This window comes from Myxine glutinosa, unplaced genomic scaffold (assembly GCF_964187855.1).
Source record: "Myxine glutinosa unplaced genomic scaffold, kmMyxGlut1.1 SCAFFOLD_1184, whole genome shotgun sequence".
NCBI classification, from domain to species: Eukaryota; Metazoa; Chordata; class Myxini; order Myxiniformes; family Myxinidae; genus Myxine; species Myxine glutinosa.
Genome location: NW_027617279.1, coordinates 71,962 through 89,064, shown reverse-complemented (window position 1 = coordinate 89,064; position 17,103 = coordinate 71,962). Strand labels below are relative to the sequence as shown.

The 17,103-nt window shown below is 47.9% G+C and overlaps 1 protein-coding gene across 2 annotated transcripts in view; it reads right to left on the bottom strand.

The window, feature by feature from the left end:
- Positions 1-17,103, bottom strand: part of LOC144889155 (disks large-associated protein 1-like) — a 54,997-nt gene that overhangs the window by 33,112 nt on the left and 4,782 nt on the right. The window contains exon 1 of one of the 2 annotated variants that reach the window (XM_078769106.1): positions 9,800-9,923. The exons of the other annotated variant lie outside the window; for it this stretch is intronic. The gene's annotated coding sequence lies outside the window, so the exon portion shown is untranslated. Of the gene's footprint in view, positions 1-9,799; positions 9,924-17,103 lie in introns of those variants that run through there. 2 annotated transcript variants of the gene reach the window in all.

The window sequence follows — 17,103 nt, the reverse complement described above, 5'->3', positions numbered from 1 at the left end:
ACAAATGTCTTTGTTTAATGTTATGAGCAGCATTAGCGACTGTTTAAAAAGCTAATCATGTGTGTTTGTGGCTTATAATATTTTACAAGCCCGGCTATGCCGCTGTTAGACTTTTGGTCTTGTTTTATTCTGAATCATTCAAGAATGTACTAGAAATCCAATTTTTCACATATAAGAATTTTGATTTTCGCATGTGTCAACAGTTCACAATTTGACAGTCGTGCTTTCACTTTTCACATTTTTTTTCTAAAAATGTTATAATTTATAACTTTTCATTCCAGGTCTGGTCTCTAACTGGAAAATTGGCCCAACGCAAAACACAATTGCTGTATAAGCCTGAGTTTTTGAAATATGGCTTCACCGAGATGAGAGAAAAATCTGGGAATGTCCAACCTCAGTGTGTTCAGTGCCTGCAAGTCCTCGCCAATAAATCTATGAAGGAAAACAAATTGAAGAGTCATTTGCATTCAGTTCATCCAAACTTTGTCGAAAAGCCACTGAGTTACTGGGAGGACAAAGAAGAACAGGTAAAACGAAGTCTGATTGATGCGCCCTCGAGTTCAGCCTTTTCTCTGGAGAAAGCTTCCTTGGCATCCTTTGAAGTGGCGTTGTATATTGCAAGATGCAAAAAGCCCCATACCATTAGAGAGGAGCTGGTGAAGCCAGCAGCAGTGGCAATGGTGAAAACTGTTTGCGGAGCAGATGTTGCCAAGAAGATTGAATCGGTACTGCTTTCTGACAATAGCATCAAACTTCGAATTGATCTCATTTCAGATGAGATTTTAGCTCAACTGATTGTGGCACTGAAAAAAGGAGGAACATTTTCGTTGCAGACAGATGAATCAGTGGACATTGCAGGTGATGCTCAACTTATGATTTTTATAAGGTACAGAGGAGAAGACGACATTCTGGAAGAATTTCTTTTCTGCAATGCCCTGTCAAGTACCATGACTGGAGAAGACATCTTCTTACTATAATTCACCAAATGTCTGTCTGTCTGTTCGAAGGTACCGTAAAAACTGCTGAACCTATCGCAAAGATATTTTGGGTGGATAATCCTGGGATCCCCAGGAGTAAAATAGGCTAATTAGTTTTCCCAATTTCAGCTTTAGTCTCCAGCATACTCAGGTTTGGACTCCCGCATAACATTCGCATTGCATGACGTTCATTGTGACGTCTTCTTACGTCGAGCAACGGTACCCATTGGGAGGCCCAAATGAAAAGGCTAAATATCGGAAATTGAAGGCTTTTTTTCTTTTAAACGATTTATATAAACATCTGTTAAATCTCGATCGGTGCAGTCGTTTGTGCGGCACCCGGGAAAATAACGTCATGCGGGAGCAAGTATCAGCAGGATGTGGCAGTGCGGGAGTCCACGTTTGCACCGATCGCTGCACCCTGTGCCGCACAAACGACTATCGATCGCTGCATGGCTGCATCGATCGGATGTGGCATGAAGGAGGATCTGCACTTCGGCATGAAGGAGGATCCGATCTAACAGATCGCTGTCTCCATCGATCTTGCCAAGGCCGTAACACCTATCGGCTCAAAATCCTTTTAACTGTCGATTTGGTACAGTTACACGTATCGGGAATTTGGTACACGTATCGGGAGTACATACGACATAGTGATTGTGAACACGATTATCGATCACGATTCACGATCACGATCATGATCACCACAATCATAGTGTATCGATCATGATTTCAAACAGGATGGAATAATATTTACCGATATTAACAGTGATGTGGCTTTTATTGAAATTCTAAATATACTGTTTAGATTTTGATGATTTGCGTGTGATATGATTCAACGGATGTTTATATGAATCGTTTAAACTAAAAAAAGCCCTCAATTTCTGATATTTTGCCATCGCCATATGCAGATTCGCCACGGACCCACGATCGATGTTTCTCTAGGTGAACATACCCGTTTGTTTGCGAACAGGTACATTTTTCATGGAAGTCCTTCACGAACTTGCTGTCCATGTCTGACGTGTGACTGAAGGTGCTACAGGAATGTGGAATTTATTGGTTTCATGCTTTAGCATTCACCGTATCTGCATTGCCTGTTTGCTTCTGGCCTCCCAGAAGGGAGGTGGCGATGGCAAAATTCTGGCCTCCCAGCCCTCCCTTCTGGCCTCTCTCCCCCTGCCTTTATTATATTGTTACGGACGCGGTTAAAGGATGTTATTTTACCGAGCGGTGGTATTACCGCAACCGAACAGTTATTCCCCGACTAGAACCCAATTCCACCCAAACGTTGGCCGTATCGCACCGCAGCTGCTCAATATGGAAAACTCTAAAGCGACCGAATGCAAAGAGGAAGAAGACGTACAGAAGGGTAATTGGATTTATTATTTACACATATAAGCAGGAGGAAAGCAGTCACGTTTATTTACAGAAGATATTAGATACACAGTGCAACGCTAGCTTACCTACAGTCTTAATTAACCCAGGGACAGAACAAACAAGGACAGACTCACGCGGGGAATGATGATAGGACTGGCGGGAGATGGATGGCTGGTGGGATAGGGAGGTCCAACTGGTCCTGCAACCGATCGACTCGTTGGGCAGCCGCCGCTTCTTCGCGGTCCTGCTCCAAACTGCCGTCCAGGCCTCACGCTGCTGTGGCTGCAGTTTCGGTGGCTCCAGCTGCAGTAAATGGTTCAAGGGAGGTGGTTTGGTTGGGCCGAGATTCCACGCACCATCTCGGCGCGGCACCTTGCGGTCCCGGGCCCGATGGCTCAATCTTCTCCCCCGGTCGGAACCCCATCCCCACGAGGGGGCACCGTTCCGCTTCCTCCCACTCGCCCTTGAACCGTACCGGTCGCCTCGCCCTCCAAGGCCCGGACTCGACCGTGCGGGGCGGGGCCAAGCCCGAATCGGCAACGACGCTTCGAAGAGAAACGACGCAGCTTCGATCCGCGCCGGGCCTCGCATCCAACAAAGCACACCGCGCCCCGAGTGCTCGCAACGGCTACCCGTCGCTATAACCGCTAACCCGGTTACCGTCGATGCCTCACCTGCATGCTTACACGCATACGCTACCCCTTTCACCCTCACCAAACCCGGCGTTCCAACGCCGTCCGTACATTCCACCAACGCTCTCCCTGTTACACACCACACCACTCGCGCACACTTGCGCACACCTCGGTCCACACCTCTCCTCCGTTACGTCCTCCGTAACACTCACCGTGGGCGTGCACTCTGGCATCCACCCACTAACGCGCTCAGATGGGCTCTCCCACACTCGCGCTACCACCAACTCAGGTGTGCTTCCTCGCACACCCTCAACCATTCCAAGCGTGCATTCTCGCACCCGCTCCACCACCAACTCACTCTCCGGGTCACTCGCACCCTCGCACGTACACTCCGTACACCCCGACGTGCAATCTCGCTCGCACTCGGTTTCACACTCGCGCTTCGTAACACGCTCACCCTTTGACGCACACTTTTTCCTCACACGCGTGCCATTTTTACTCACACGGGACCCTTCACCAACGCCCGGATGCTTCCTCGATCCCAAGCGCGCGAAAATTCTTTTGTCGCTAAACATCCTTTTACAAAATCTCCCCGCACAATACACAGCACGTCTCACCTTCGGGGTTCTTCTTCCTCCCTGCACCAAAACCTGCAAACTTCCATTCGGGTTAAGCACAGCATCGTGATGTGAGCAGGGACTTTGCACATTTTCCATTTCTCCCTGCAATTCCCGGGCTACCTCCGTCATCTCTTCAATTTTAATTCCCAGCCCTGCTTTGTCTTTGTTCCCCTCGACGACCGCTGGCTTTAATAAAATTCCCTCTACCTCATCGGTCGCCGGCTTTTCCAAACCCCGTGTCGCGATTTCTACCCCCGTCATTGTACCCGCGCTTTCCTCCGCTTCGCTCAACCAGCGCTTCTCGACCTGCGTTACCTCGTCGTGCACCCCTGGGACCCTTTCGCCCACCATGCGATCCATGGTCTCCCCACATTTTTGCATGCGGTCACCCATTCTGTCCCCAATCTTGCCGATTCGCTCCATATCGGCCCTCATTCCGTTCGTTATTGCTTCAATTTGGTTTCCCAATCGCTCACTGTTAGCCCTCCTTTCGTTCGTTATTGCTTCCATTTTGTTTAACAATCGCTCACTGTTCTTGTCCATAAGGGCCTTCATTTGGATCATAAAAAGATTCCAATCCACCAGTGGCGCTGCTACGGTCGCGGGCGCGGCAAAATTTGGTGCCGCTACACCCACGTGCGCGAGGACGCCATTTTGTGCGTCTGATACTCCCTCAACCACATTGCCAATGTTCTCCTCTACTTCGTCCCTCTGATCCTGGGTTACTCCTAACCCCTCCTCTAGCTCACCCACCGGCATTCGATCGCCTTGACCAGCCATGGCGCGATTTCAAAATTCGGGTTTTTCTTTAAAACACAATTTTTCAGCAGCTCGTAATTTTGAGCGCGTTAAGCGCGCTTCGGGCCTCGTATCTCACTCCCCGACACCAATTGTTACGGACGCGGTTAAAGGATGTTATTTTTACCGAGCGGTGGTATTACTGCGACCGAACAGTTATTCCCCGACTAGAACCCGATTCCACCCAAACGTTGGCCGTATCGCACCGCAGCTGCTCAATATGGAAAACTCTAAAGCGACCGAATACAAAGAGGAAGAAGACGTACAGAAGTGTAATTGGATTTATTATTTACACATATAAGCAGGAAGAAAGCAGTCACGTTTATTTACAGAAGATATTAGATACACAGTGCAACGCTAGCTTACCTACAGTCTTAATTAACCCAGGGACAGAACAAACAAGGACAGACTCATGCGGGGAATGATGATAGGACTGGCGGGAGATGGATGGCTGGCGGGATAGGGAGGTCCAACTGGTCCTGCAACCGATCGACTCGTTGGGCAGCCGCCGCTTCTTCACGGCCCTGCTCCAAACTGCCGTCCAGGCCTCACGCTGCTGTGGCTGCAGTTTCGGTGGCTCCAGCTGCAGTAAATGCAGTTTCGGTGGCTCGAGCTGCAGTAAATGCAGTTTCGGTGGCTCGAGCTGCAGTAAGTGCAGTTTCGGTGGCTCGAGCTGCAGCTCCACTCTGGACTTCTCCCGGACTCAACTCAAAGCGCCTCTCTTGGACCCAACTGCTTGGACTCCCTCTCGTCTCTCTGTAAAAGCTAATCTCTTTTGGGAAACGCCCTAGCTGCGGGTTATATAGGCCCCGCCCCTCAACCTTCGCGAACCTCCTCGATGTTTCTCTCCACACCCTCTCCAAGTCCAACCCCTTGTTCGTGGTTGGTTGAGTGGGGCTGACTCACTCCTCCCCTCTATGACGAGGTGGGGACCCGCCTTTCTTCCCCAACCCTGCCTCGTGGCCAATGGCGGCAATTGTTGGTTGGCAATGCGAATGGCAATTGACGAAAAGGGGGAATGGAGGTTTTTGGGAATGGGAATGAAGGGAATCTATCTCTTTCACTGGTGCAATGGAGTATTTCAATTAATGGGAGACACAGCCTTACCCTAAAACACATAATAAGATATAACTATTGAACAGGGGTATTCTATGATGGGCTGACGTGCATGCTCTTGGACTAATTATGGGACGCCCTTTGACCTTTACACAGCTCCGGAGGCAGGAGGCGCAGAATAACAATAACAATAATAAAGCACACAATAAAAAAACACAATCCTCATATCCGCAACAATATGTTTTATGTGTTCGTTTATGTTTTTGTGTTTAATGTGCATGCTCTTACACACGCCTCGACTTTGTATACAAAAAAATAAAACCAAAAAAAAACACTTGGAAAAGAGAAAATTACATCTCAATTAAATGCCCCCAATGATACTTGATGAAGAAGAAGGTAAAACGAAGAAAAATGCCAAACTTTAAAAGCCCTGGCACGAATAGAATTCCAAACTTTTGGCTAAAGCAACTATGGTAGATTCTCTCCACAATCACTATGCTCGAGCATTCAACAAACTTAGCAAAGAGGAAAAGGTAATGGATGAATGCCTCACAGAAGGTAATTGCGATGGCAATCCATAAAAGGATTGTGGTGTTGTATTATGATGTCATTCCTACCTTGTCATTCCTACCGGCACACCTTCCTCATTCCAAAATTTGAAAAAAACCCAACTACCGACCAATAACATGTCTACCAACAATATACAAACTTCTGACGAGAATCATTACAGAAATGATGTACCACCACCTAACACAGCAAGGACAAGAGGCAGAACAAAGATGTCAGCCAGTGATGATGGCACTCACCGAAGTACACAGGTATGTGAAAAGTTCAACAGAGTACTGAACACAATTTGTATGCAAAGTTAAGACAGCAAGCCAGCTAAGGTATCTCTAACCCACCCAGCAAAAAATTACTAAAAACAGGTGCAAATGGAAGATGTCACTCATTAAACCAAAACAGCAACAAATACAGCCCCGACTATTGCAAAAAAATTTAAAAAAAGACAATATTTCATTTTAGATTTTTATTTTAACAGATATACACCAACAACTGGGAAAACGATAAAAGAGCAGGAAGGTATTAAAAAAAAAAAGTTGGAGAGATTGGGAGTACAGAATGGATAATGAAAAATATGAATGAATGATCGTTTTAAGGCCATTTTCCCCGCTAGAGCGGGGGCTAGCCTTGCGGGCCCCATGACAATCATGGTTCCCTGTTTGAGGCAATGTTTTTATGGCCGGATGCCCTTCCTGACGCCAACCCTTGGTCACGCTCTTAGGATGCGCAGGGATACTGTGTACCTATTCTAAATCGGGGTACACACCGTGATCATTCATCCCAACAAGCTGGTACTCAATTTGCCGACCTCGGAAGGATGACAGGCTGAGTCAACCCCCCTGGCGTTAATTCAGCAATCGACCGGGATTCGAACCCAGGATCCTAGGATCCCAAGCCGGCACCCTAACCGCAAAGCCAACACCAGGCTTTATTGGATAATATTACACAATGGATAATATTCTTGCTAAATTGGCACAAGCTTTAAATTGGCACACATCTTGCTAAATGGCTCTTGGGAATGGATAATAAGAGGTCAGCTCAACTGGGATGAAGAATGAATCATAAATGCCCAAGACCAGGGACACTACACCAATGGCTTTAAGAAAATGGAGGGACTGAGTCAATCGGGCAAGTGTAGGTTCTGCTAGGTAGAAACAGAAAACATGAGCCACTTCATATCAGGATGTAAAAAACTCATGTCAGAAGAGATGTACACACAAAGGCACAACAAGGTATGTACAGTAATCCACTGGCATATCTGCAGAAATTCCAATGTCCCAGTTCCAGAAAACTCAAAAGCAATCAGTGGTCATAATGTCATAATCACAATCATTCATCAAAGGCAAAATAAAATCCTACACGGTCATAATCAAAAGCAAGGACATAATGCTGACGTACGAACTGATGATCCCATCCAGCGTAAACATCGAAAACAAAGCACTGTGACCTGACAGTACTCACATACAAAAAGGAAAAGAAGGCCGTCCTTGCTAATTTAGGTTTCAGTACCCAGTGATTTTGGTTTAAAATCTGAATAATGCAGAAATCAACAAAATGACCAAAAATCAAGATCCCAAAACTCAAGAATAAAGTGAAAAGATCCCAGAGCTGAAGAGTGCTGGAATTGTACCAACTAGGGCATGCCCGTACTATATCTATATCTAAAATTATATCCCCCCCCTCTATTTACATGAAATGGTTTGGTCCAAAGCGAACGGCTTGCGAGTGGTGACAATCCCCCCCCCCCCCCTCTATTTACATGCAATGGTTTGGTCCAAAGCGAACGGCTTCCGGAGTTTGGTAAAGAAATCGCCATCGCGTGCACAAACGCGCAGGAAAGCGAATGAATCGCAAATTCGTTTTTATTAGTTGTAAAACATAGTTTAACGCCAACATAGTTTGCAAACGTGAAATAAATGAATACGCTCTCAAATGTGCCATCCGAGGCAGAGTGTGCCCGCCACGTTCGGCACACGCGATCGTTCGCTGCTCTCTGATTGGTTGAATCGTTTTTTGGACATAGCTCGGTAAGTAATTGTCCGATTAATATGAAACCTTGAAAAGGCACATCCTCGGGTCCCCAGCAATATACCTGGCAAGTTAAAAGTATATCGGACCCGTGGTTGTCGAGAAACAGCGGTCACAGACAGACAAACGTACAAACGTACAGACAGAGATTACTGGAATTATAGATAGACTAGGGCATGCCCGTACTATATATATGCCCGTACTATATATCTATCTAAAATTATATCCCCCCCCTCTATTTACATGAAATGGTTTGGTCCATTCGCAACGCCAAAGCGAACGGCGAACGGCTTGCGAGTACAGTGACAATCCCCCCCCCCTCTATTTACATGAATGGTTTGGTCCATTCGCAACGACCACAGAACCCCCCCCCCTCTATTTACATGCAATGGTTTGGTCCAAAGCGAACGGCTTCCGGAGTTTGGTAAAGAAATCGCCATCGCGTGCACAAACGCGCAGGAAAGCGAATGAATCGCAAATTCGTTTTTATTAGTTTTAAAACGTAGTTTAACGCCAACATAGTTTGCAAACGTGAAATAAATGAATACGCTCTCAAATGTGCCATCCGAGGCAGAGTGTGTCCTCCACGTTCGGCACACGCGATCGTTCGCTGCTCTCTGATTGGTTGAATCGTTTTTTGGACATAGCTCGGTAAGTAATTGTCCGATTAATATGAAACCTTGAAAAGGCACATCCTCGGGTCCCCAGCAATATACCTGGCAAGTGAAAAGTATATCGGACCCGTGGTTGTCGAGAAACAGCGGTCACAGACAGACAAACGTACAAACGTACAGACAGAGATTACTGGAATTATAGATAGACTAGGGCATTGCCCGTACTATATCTATATCTAAAATTATATCCCCCCCCTCTATTTACATGCAATGGTTTGGTCCAAAGCGAACGGCTTCCGGAGTTTGGTAAAGCAATCGCCATCGCGTGCACAAACGCGCAGGAAAGCGAATGAATCGCAAATTCGTTTTTATTAGTTTTAAAACTTTATTAAAACATAGTTTAACGGCAACATAGTTTTCCAACGTGAAATAAATGAATACGCTGTCAAATGTGCCATCCGAGGCAGAGTGTGCCCGCCACGTTCGGCACACGCGATCGTTCGCTGCTCTCTGATTGGTTGAATCGTTTTTTGGACATAGCTCGGTAAGTAATTGTCCGATTAATATGAAACCTTGAAAAGGCACATCCTCGGGTCCCCAGCAATATACCTGGCAAGTTAAAAGTATATCGGACCCGTGGTTGTCGAGAAACAGCGGTCACAGACAAACGTACAGACGTACAGACAGACAGAGATTACTGGAATTATAGATAGATGATAATTTGAAAAGGAATGATGAAGAAGAGCCTCACAAAGATCCGACAACCCATCCCTGGGAACATTACCACAAACTAATTACTGTTGGAGGCTGTTTGGGGCTCAGTGACGATCCTAAAAAGAGCCCTTGGACCAAAACCTCTGAGAACAAGAAAACTTCACAACTTAGTCCACGAATAAGGATCCTTCACCGAAACGAAGGGAAGATGGATATTTCGAGGCCTGGGAGGATTCCGCTCCACCTTCCGAAGCCCCCATATGGAGATAGCCAACAACCAGCGACACACACACACACACAGTCACACACGACAACGTGCACGTTTCAAAGTAAAAAAAAAAAAAAAAAAAAAACCCCTAACGGGATCCACATGCGCAAACGGTAAAGCTCTCGCTGCTGAAGGGAAATAAAAACAAACCGCTCACCGTTCGGAAAACACCAACAGCTGCACGACGACGAATGCCCGTTTCACGATATATCCTTCCCTTTATCCACCGCAGAAAAGCCGGCCCCTGCAGCCGCCCCCTGCAGCCGCCAAGCTGTTCTTCCAGTTCCAGACGTGGCAGGAAGCTCCTCCCCAATGACGTCACATTGCCCGGCGACATTACGTCATCCCGTAATTTTCACTAACACCTCGCAATACGTCATGACGTGTTATCGCACCTCGTTCGTGCACGGAAGCTTTGCGGCTTCAAGTAAAGCAAAATTAATGTTTCTCTCACTTTGTGAGGTTTATGAAAATCCTTAAAGAATACAAAGTAATGATAATAAAAAAACCAACCATTTCCTCCACAAGACTGAAGACAAGAAACCTCGGACAAGAAACGGAATTAATGAATAACAACTTCCTGTCTCGCAATAACGTAAGAATTAATTACTTATGGCTTATGAATTGTTCATCGAAAGGGGCGATGCGCTGTTAAAATCAAAACCTGTGATTAAAAATTCCGCCGGTTTCTGACCAAACACGGGAGGGAGCGATGATTAGACACGAAACAATATGAATGAATAAAAATAACAACAACAACAACAACAATCCAAACGGTATTATCTCAAGTTGAAAGGAGAAACCATGAAACGCCGCCTAATTCAGCATTTTTGGAAACTGGTGCAGTATAATAACTAACTACACAAACCGATAAAAAGCTTCTTTTTTGTCTGCATCGGCACGAGCGTTGCGGTTCCTACGCCGCCATATTGGTTGCTAGGGAGGAAGGTGCGTGTGGGATGTGGTCACGTGGTTTAATCATGACCGCTGTAACCCTGCAGTCGGTACACCTATTCACGCTCATTTACACTACAACCTACCATATGTGCGTTCCATTACCAAGCAGCTTGCCATCGCTTGCCAAGTCAGCCGTTCCTTATCAACCGTTTCGTTGGTGCTTTAGGCACTTAGCGAGCGATCTAGAAGCTGCTTGGTGATGGAACACCCCCCAGTTTAAATGGAAGGTCCACAGCCAAGTATGGGTGGGGGCGGAGATGAGATCACTTCCGCTTAGTAACGGCGTCACGTGTCCTAGAGCCATGAAAACAATCACGCCGCGCGCTTGCAGTGTGTGTGCTTTGTGTTTGCAGACTTGCGTAGGAAAGTGCTAGATTTTGTGTTGTTGCAACGGTTCAACGTACGAATTTCGTCACATACTACTGGCCACTTATATCAACATGTCTTACAACTATTTTGACAATCTTCCAAGCGAAGCGACAGAGAGATACGAGACCAAATTATCGGCAATTGGCCTTGCAATTTGTCCGTACCGGTTACCGGCAAGTGCGTGGATCAACGACCCGACGGCCTGGCCGGATGTTCAGTTCGCGGATGTGTACATGTACCTCACGAGCACACCAGGTATGCAAGTACATCCGGGTACATTCACCCTCTGACACCTGACAACCGAAGGGCCGATGAAAGCTGCCAAAACTGCCAAAACCAAGACTTTCTGCTCACCTTCACTCCTTCATTCCTCTTTTCTCCCGCCTCTGGAACAAACTCCCTCACTCTCTTCAATCCCACTCCACCCTCCAGGTCTTTAAAACAGCTGTTCACCACCATCTCTTATCCTCCCCCATCCAAAACCTTGATCTTTTCTACCCCTGCTAATTTCGGTCCCCTTGTGTTTTATACCTCTCCCCCCCCCCCCCCCCCCGCCTTCCCACGCCTCCTCCCCCCAAGCCCTCTCCCTCCCACACTTCTCCCTGCTCTCAAATGTTGTGTTTGTGTGCTGCCCCTTCTCTCCCCATCTTGTCTTCCGCTCCCTCTTTTTATATATTTTGTTTGTCTGGTTGATTTGTTTGTGAAGTAAATGTTAGCTCTTTCACGAGCCCCTACCGTGCCCGGCACTGCTGATCTCTCTTGCTTCCGGGAGTAGGTGCCTGTGCCCGGGGACGGAGTTCGCTGTCTAAACATGGTAGCGCTAGGCCAGTGGGACCGCCGGGACCCACGTGCACTCACAAGTTGTTCTGCGCATGGGCGGCAGTATCAGACTGGGGCGCCCAAACGCTCCCCGGCTAAAGTTCATCCTGAAAGCGCCCACATTGTGCGGACAAACCAAGTCAAGGGCCACGTGGTCAGGAGAACCTCGTCCCTTCCGGTCACACTGTGCCTATCGGCCGGCCTCGAAGACCGAAATTGTGACGGTGTCACCCGAAAAATCATGCAGCGAAAATGAATGAACTCATTCATTTCGTCATCTAAACAGTGACGCGCATGAATGGATGAACGAGATCCTCACTGTCCCTATATACTATCCAGCGAAGCCACAGCCAAGGGAACGGGCTTGGCGGAATCAGTGGGGAAAGAAAACCCTTTTGAGCTTGACTCCAGCCCGACTCTGTGAAGGGACTTGAGGCCGCAGGCACTCAATAGGGCTGGACCCGTGAAATTTCGGGGATTTTTGGTAAAATTACCTCAGGGTAAAGTTACATAGGAAAACACCCTGTTAAATTTCCGTCGCCGAAGGACTCTATTTCTTATTGCGAAATTCTCTAAGACTTCGCCTCTAGGAGTTATTGAAAATATTAACTTATATAAAAATTAGTTTTCTAAGACTGAAGTGCAGTGACGTCATCACGCCCTTAGTTTTCTAAGACTGAAGCGCAGTGACGTCATCACGCCCTCACCATGAGTGTCGAAGGTCTTTCGAAGAAGAAGAGCTCGGAGTTGGACTGGACACGAGGCGGAGCGGACGCCATTTGGAAGAGCTGAGAGGACTCAGTCATGATAGGGTTAGGCTCAGTGAGTATATCAAGACAAGAACAAGATCTAGAAGGAGGTATGTACGATGCGATTCATATAATATATTGTTTAGTTATCGTCGATGAGGAATTTGGGGTCGGAATGGGTGGTCGGCCTGGGTGACTTGGTCTCGACTAGATGCTTGGCCGCACCTCATTTTGTTAAATAAAGTGGTCACAAAATATTTTTTGATGGTTTTAATGCTTATCATTAGATGCATAACGTTCGTAGTGAGGTATAGATATATGGATTGACATCGGATGGCAGGGGATTTGGGATTTAAGAACTCCGGGGTTTTTTCATTAGGAATATATGCGATTTGCTCTTGGAGGCCTTCGAGAGTGAACGGGGACTCGGATCTTAATTCTGTTTTCAGATTTTGCAGTCGCTAGATTAGCTTAACACTCAATAGAACGGGACCCGCGAAATTTCGGGGATTTTTGGTGGAATTACCTCGGGGTAAAGTTACATAGGAAAGCCCCATGTTAAATTTTCGTTGCCAAAGGACTTTATTTTTTGCGAAATTCATCCTGACTTCGCCTCTAGGAGGATACAGGGGTATCTGTGGATAACGGGAACCTTTATTTGGCGAAATTCGGACTGATATTGACCGAGTTATTCAAAATATTAACTTATATCAAATAAATCTTTTGAGGTGAAAGCGCGATGACGTCACCACGTCACGCGGCACGAATGCGCACCTGTATCGTTGGAGGTATTGACTTATATAGGGTTGGTTTTCTAAAGCTTATATCAGAATATTAACTTATATCAAATGGGTCTTTTGAGGGGAAAGTGTGATGACGTCACCACGTCACGCGGCACGAATGCGCGCCTGTGTCGTTGGAGGTACTGACTTCTATAGGGAGGCCCGATCACCCTCCCCCATCACCCTCCCCCATCACCCTGCCATCACCCTCCCATCACCCTGCCATCACCCTCCCATCACCCTCCCATCACCCTCCCATCACCCTTTATTGGACCATTTGACTTCTATAGGGTTGGTTTTCTAAGGCTTATATCAGGATATTAACTTATATCAAATAAGTCTTTTAAGGTGAAAGCGCGATGACGTCACCACGTCACGCGGCACGAATGCGCACCTGTATCGTTGGAGGTATTGACTTATATAGGGTTGGTTTTCTAAGGCTTATATCAAAATATCAATTTATATCAAATAAATCTTTTAAGGCGAAAGCGCGATGACGTCACCACGTCACGCGGCATGAATGCGCGCCTGTATCGTTGGAGGTATTGACTTATATAGGGTTGGTTTTCTAAGGCTGTAGGCCGCACCTCATTTTGTCGAATAAAGTGGTATGCGGGTGGTTCCGGTATTTGGGACCGTAGGGACGGAAAGTGCAGGTTTGGGGTGCTTGGCACTCCCCAGCCGGCCCGCTCTGAAGGCTCGGATCGGGACACCGGGATTCATTCCGGTCGCCCGGTCGGCCCGGAGGTGGGGGTGCGGGGCCTGTCACGGAACGTCAAAACAAACGGCCTGCCGGACCCGCCCAAAAGTCGGGCGTGAGGGGCGCGTCCACTAATGGAACGCCTCTCGCTTCCCAGATCGAGGGCCACGTGGTCAGGAGAACCTCGTCCCTTCTGGTTGCCCTGCCGTCCCACCGGGAGCGCTGGCAGGGTGTACTTCAAACTAAGCTTAAGTGTCAAGTGTTAAGTTCCTCCTTGCCCTCGCAAGGGAAAGGCTAGGGTCAAGCTCTTCCAAATTTCCAAACTAGAAATCGGACGTCTCAAATTAATTAATTATTGGTTAATACATCTCAGTCGCCCGCGACCTCTCTAGCGCGGGCGTCGAACCAGTTCATTCTCCGGGCGACCGGGCCGAGTATCGGCCCGGCCGTGGCCGAAGCCGTTGATTCCGCCGTAGCACGCTAACGCGTAGGCTCGCGCGCCCCTGGTCCGCCGGGGCTCCGCGGGTGTCCTACCGTGTCCGGCACTGCTGATCTCTCTTGCTTCCGGGAGTAGGTGCCGGTGCCCGGGGACGGAGTTCGCTGTCTAAACATGGTAGCGCTAGGCCAGTGGGACCGCCGGGACCCACGTGCACTCACAAGTTGTTCTGCGCGTGGGCGGCAGTATCAGACTGGGGCGCCCAAACGCTCCCCGGCTAAAGTTCATCCTGAAAGCACCCACATTGTGCGGACAAACCAAGTCAAGGGCCACGTGGTCAGGAGAACCTCGTCCCTTCCGGTCACACTGTGCCTATCGGCCGGCCTCAAAGACCGAAATTGTGACGGTGTCACCCGAAAAATCATGCAGCGAAAATGAATGAACTCATTCATTTCGTCATCCAAACAGTGACGCGCATGAATGGATGAACGAGATCCTCACTGTCCCTATCTACTATCCAGCGAACCCACAGCCAAGGGAACGGGCTTGGCGGAATCAGTAGGGAAAGAAATCCCTTTTGAGCTTGACTCTAGCCCAACTCTGTGGGGGGACTTGAGTGGCCGCAGGCACTCAATAGGGCTGGACCCGTGAAATTTCGGGGATTTTTGGTAAAATTACCTCAGGGTAAAGTTACATAGGAAAACGGCGGGTTAAATTTCCGTCACCGAAGGACTTTATTTTTATTACGAAATTCATCCCGACTTCGCCTCTAGGAGTTATTGAAAATATTAACTTATATAAAAATTAGTTTTCTAAGACTGAAGCGCAGTGACGTCATCACGTCCTTAGTTTTCTAAGACTGAAGCGCAGTGACGTCATCACGCCCCCGTCATGAGGGTCAAAGGTCTTTCGAAGAAGAAGAGCTCGGAGTTGGACTGGACACGAGGCGGAGCGGACGCCATTTGGAAGAGATGAGAGGACTCAGTCGTGATAGAGTGAGCCTGAGTGAGTATATCAAGACAAGAACAAGATCTAGAAGGAGGTATGTACGGTGCGATTCATATAATATATTGTTTAGTTATCGTCGATGAGGAATTTGGGGTCGGAATGGGTGGTCGGCCTGGGTGACTTGGTCTCGACTAGATGCTAGGCCGCACCTCATTTTGTTAAATAAAGCGGTCACAAAATATTTTTTGATGGTTTTAATGCTTATCATTAGATGCATAACGTTCGTAGTGAGGTACAGATATATGGATTGACATCGGATGGCATGGGATTTGGGATTTAGGAACTCCGGGGTTTTTTCATTCGGAATATATGCGATTTGCTCTTGGAGGCCCTCGAGAGTGAACGGGGACTCGGATCTTAATTCTGTTTTCAGATTTTGCAGTCGCTAGATTAGCTTAACACTCAATAGAACGGGACCCGCGAAATTTCGGGGATTTGTGGTGGAATTACCTCGGGGTAAAGTTACATAGGAAAGCCCCATGTTAAATTTTCGTTGCCGAAGGACTTTATTTTTTGCGAAATTCATCCTGACTTCACCTCTAGGAGGATACAGGGGTATCTGTGGATAACGGGAACCTTCATTTGGCGAAATTCGGACTGATATTGACCGAGTAATTCAAAATATTAACTTATATCAAATAAATCTTTTGAGGTGAAAGCGCGATGACGTCACCACGTCACGCGGCACGAATGCGCACCTGTATCGTTGGAGGTATTGACTTATATAGGGTTGGTTTTCTAAAGCTTATATCAGAATATTAACTTATATCAAATGGGTCTTTTGAGGGGAAAGTGTGATGACGTCACCATGTCACGCGGCACGAATGCGCGCCTGTGTCGTTGGAGGTACTGACTTCTATAGGGAGGCCCCATCACCCTCCCCCATCACCCTCCCCCATCACCCTGCCATCACCCTGCCATCACCCTGCCATCACCCTGCCATCACCCTCCCATCACCCTGCCATCACCCTCCCATCACCCTCCCATCACCCTCCCATCACCCTCCCATCACCCTGCCATCACCCTCCCATCACCCTGCCATCACCCTGCCATCACCCTGCCATCACCCTCCCATCACCCTGCCATCACCCTCCCACCACCCTCCCACCACCCTCCCACCACCCTCCCATCACCCTGCCATCACCCTCCCATCACCCTTTATTGGACCATTTGACTTCTGTAGGGTTGGTTTTCTAAGGCTTATATCAGGATATTAACTTATATCAAATAAGTCTTTTAAGGTGAAAGCGCGATGACGTCACCACGTCACGCGGCATGAATGCGCGCCTGTATCGTTGGAGGTATTGACTTATATAGGGTTGGTTTTCTAAGGCTGTAGGCCGCACCTCATTTTGTCGAATAAAGTGGTATGCGGGTGGTTCCGGTATTTGGGACCGTAGGGACGGAAAGTGCAGGTACGGGGTGCTTGGCACTCCCCAGCCGGCCCGCTCTGAAGGTTCGGATCGGGACACCGGGATTCATTCCGGTCGCCCGGTCGGCCCGGAGGTGGGGGTGCGGGGCCTGTCACGGAACGTCAAAACAAACGGCCTGCCGGGGCCGCCCAAAAGTCGGGCGTGAGGGGCGCGTCCACTAATGGAACGCCTCTCGCTTCCCAGATCGAGGGCCACGTGGTCAGGAGAA